Raw genomic sequence first — 4,063 nt, forward strand, 5'->3', positions numbered from 1 at the left:
AAAACAATTTGCAGGAGCAATATTGTCCTAAAACTGTAAAAAATAAATTTTATTAATATAAAAACAGTGTGCATGAGCAATATGATCATAAAACTGTAAAAATTGAATTTTATTAATACAAAAACAATGTCCGGGGCAATATCATCCTAAAATTTTAAAATTTTAATTTTTTAAATATAAAAACAGTGTGCAAGGACAAAATCGTCCCAAAACTGTACAAACTGAATTTTATTAAAATAAACACTGTACAGGGGCAATATGATTCTAAAACTATAAAAATTGAATTTATTTTTTAATAAAAATACAACGTGCAAGGGCAATATGGTAAAAAAAAAAGTGAAAATCCATAGTGTTTTGATATAAAAACAGTTTTTAGTATCCAATATTGTCAAAAACTATAAAAATTAAATGTTATTAATATAAAAACACTATGCAGGGGAGACGATTTACATTTCTCTATGAATTCAAGCAATATCCAACCAACAACTGATTTACTTAAAGACTTTAAACTCAAAACCATCTGTAGGTGCAAAATCATCCAATTTAACATAACTCACCAAATCTATCTAAGTCAAAAGCAGAAACGATCCATTTAACATCATATTTCAAAATTTTCTCCATTGAGACCTTTGATATTAACAATCAAATTCAACCTCAAATACAGTAAATAATAACATCATGAATTAGAGTAAAGTAAATAATAACATCATGAATTAGAGTAAATCGACATATAGCCCCAAATTTTGTTCCAAATATAAGTCGCTCTCCTTCTAGGAATTGTATTCCTATCATCCACAAGCTCAATAGATTACCATAAATCATTGTACGTTTACATCCAATCCACCTACTAGCCCAATCCAAAGCTAAACCATACATTTTTAGCAAAGGTGTAGTTAAAAATATAGCTTAAACTCTCCTGATGCTACTATTCCATGCTTTAGCCTTCACAAACTGCTTGGAAGCTACAAAATAAAAAATAATATTTAAAATGAGTTCACACAAACACGGTGTGCAGGAGCAATATCGTCCTAAAACAGTAAAAAATTAATTTTATTAATATAAAAACAGTTTGCCGGGGCAATAACATCCTAAAACTATAAAATTGGTTTTTTTTAATATAAAATCAATGTGCTAGGCAATATGGTCCTAAAACTATAAAAATTGAATTCTTTTTAATATTAAAACAGTGGGTAGGGACAATATGGTCCTAAAACTGTAAAAAATGAATTTTTTTAAAATAAAAACACTGTGCAAGGGTAATATGGTCCTAAAACTATAAAAATCGAATTTTATTTATATAAACACAGTGTGTAGGGGCAATATCATCCTAAAACAATAAAAAAAGGAGTTTTTTTTAATTAAAAAGTGTAAAAATTAATTTTTTTAAGCATGGTTATACCAATGTTTCTCTTACTGTGCTGGAAAAACCTCATTATATAATCCTTAAAAACTTTAGATGCTGATAAATACATGAAAAATTAATAGTTAAAGTTAAATGATAGTTTGAAAAATGATGAGTTTAGAAAATTGTATACCAAATATTTGATACAAAACCTTAGTTGACAAAAGAATCTCTGATTTCAGGTCTGATGAAATAAAAGAATACAAATAAAAGTTAAGTTTTGTTGATCTTGTTTCTAGATCTGCAGAAATGAGTCTCAGTTCCCAAGCAAAGAGCCACAGGGTGTAATACCTTTATACTTGAATACCTGATACCATCTTAAGACATTCAAGTAAATATTAGTTAAGAGTAGCAAAACCAAGATGTCAACCAATGAAGTCTAGCCTAATACCTTCTTACACTTAATAAGTTGTAACAACACAAAAATATAAAAGTTTATGGGTTACTTTATCATACCCTAATAAAAATTAGATTCCTTAGAGTACAGTGTGAAAATCCTTACTCTTAACCATTGACTAAGATTCAGTTCATCATAACTTGAGGTAGGTTATTAAATGAATAAGAACTTGAGGCAACACAAATGGTAAAATATTTCCAAGCATATGACTATCCTGTACTAAGATCAAATATATGTTAGCATTTAAGTTCATAGTAAAATAGCAACATACTTTCAATTTGTGTTTATTTAATTTTTTTAAATAACAAAGTATGTTGCTATTTACTAATGGAAAACCACCCTTCACCACTTGTTCCGATCCCAAATGGCATTTGATCAAACTACCCTTTTATACGTTTTTTTGTTAAAAATTAGGGATCCCAATCTAACCCTATGTTTCAAAATTAATAACCAAACTACCCTTTCTCATCAAATTAATGAACTTAACAATTTGTTATCTAACTGTTAACAGACCTGTACAAGGAAAGCCATGTCCACAACAAGGCTAATGATGGCACCAACTACAAGACCCAATACACCATTAGCTATTGTAGAAGAACCAACATCAACATCAACCTGCCAAAAAAAAAACATTTCAACAAAGTCAGTTCTGCCCAGATTAAGTCAAAGACACAACACTAGAATGCATATATATCAAGATTAAGTGCCAACTTAACTTACTAAGCTCGTTATGTTAAAAAAGAAATAGCCCCTTAGTCTAGTCAGTGTTTCATTTTGACTTGATGTATAGAAATTTAGTATCAAACACAAAGGATTTATTAAAGAAATGAAGAAAACTAAAGAGGGGATAATATGTTAATTACCTGTTACAACTTTTATGTGACCACCTTGTCTAGCGAATGCGAACAAACAATCAACCCATGTTGAAAGATTTATTCTATGACACCATTTTTCCAGCAACTTTCTCCAAGATCGGTACCTACCCAAAAAAGTGTCAATGACAAATAGCTAGTTAGCTACACACATACAAACACAGGTTAGCATAGACACACTATAATATATACACACACACAGTCTCAAACCATAATATATAGCATACACATACAAATACATAGCTTGAAACAAATCAAATGTCTGCAATTCAAGCCCATATTTTCCAAAACAACATCATATCCACCATAAACAACTATCTCGAACCCCCCAAAATAACATCATACTCACCAACATATTTTATCTACTTCATATTTACCTGGAAACAGGGTAAAAAAATTGATAAAATTGAAACCCCACGCCAAATGAAACCACCGCAATAGATAAGAAACTTTAAACTCTGTTCATAAAACTTATAGAAATTTTTTTATTACCTAGATCCGTGTGGATAAGGAGAGAATACCATTATTTCAAGACACCATCCTTCCTTCCTGACACCAAACAGTTAAACACACACAAAGATCAAGATCCAGACGAACTAAATACAGATACAAAAAAGTAAACACACAGGAAGTTCATCATACAAATTAAATTCACATATTTATAAGCAAATAGATAAAAAGTCACATACGAAGGTCATCATACAAACCTTTCCACTTTGTTTGTCAACTCCAAATCCCATTTCACTATATGTAAATGTCAGCAAATGTTACAAACTGCAAGGAGCAAAACATCTACGATTCTGAGTTAAATAAATGGTTATTAATCAAGAAATGAACAAGGATGCTGGTGAAGTCTAGGGTTATTGGGGATTTGGGTTTTCTGAAAGAGAATATAATTAGTGGTGGATAAGGTTGCCGTGTAGAGGAGCATTGGTAATGAAGGTCGTGGTCGTGATGGTGATGGCCGTGGTCATTGTAGTCGACGTGCGGTATCAACGATTTCCGGCTATCGAGCAATGGTGAAAGTCGTCGATGGTGGAGATGAGGAAAGGTCTGGATGGTAGACATATTGAGGGAAGCAGTGGATTATGGCGATGCATGAAGATTTTGAGCATGAAATTGGGGAGAGGAAGATCAGAAGTGGGCGTGGTGTGTTGGGGCTATGGTTTCTTATATTGAAGATAAGAGTTCTTCATAAAGGGTTTTCGATTTTGAAATTGAGATCACGAAAATGGAGAAAGTCACAAGATTTGGGGATAGTTGGCGAGATCTTAGGAGTCAAACGTAGACTCGATTATCAGGAGATTAAGGGATTTTATGAAAAGCATACATCGACTAGTTGTATAAATTGTATTTTTTTAGTACAATTTAATTTAAATAAGGATAATGTTA

At 31.3% G+C, this 4,063-nt stretch overlaps 1 long non-coding RNA gene across 1 annotated transcript; it reads right to left on the reverse strand.

Annotated features, from left to right (window-relative positions):
- Window positions 1–2,143: 2,143 nt before the first annotated feature.
- Window positions 2,144–3,835, reverse strand: LOC145033706 (uncharacterized). The gene is made up of 4 exons (XR_013677666.1): window positions 3,379–3,835; window positions 3,164–3,220; window positions 2,663–2,778; window positions 2,144–2,414 (listed from the first exon to the last, which is right to left on the reverse strand). It is a non-coding gene; the product is annotated as an uncharacterized LOC145033706 (long non-coding RNA).
- Window positions 3,836–4,063: the final 228 nt, after the last annotated feature.

The sequence above is a fragment of the Lactuca saligna genome, chromosome 3, assembly GCF_052625555.1.
Source record: "Lactuca saligna cultivar CGN05327 chromosome 3, ASM5262555v1, whole genome shotgun sequence".
Taxonomy (NCBI): Eukaryota; Viridiplantae; Streptophyta; class Magnoliopsida; order Asterales; family Asteraceae; genus Lactuca; species Lactuca saligna.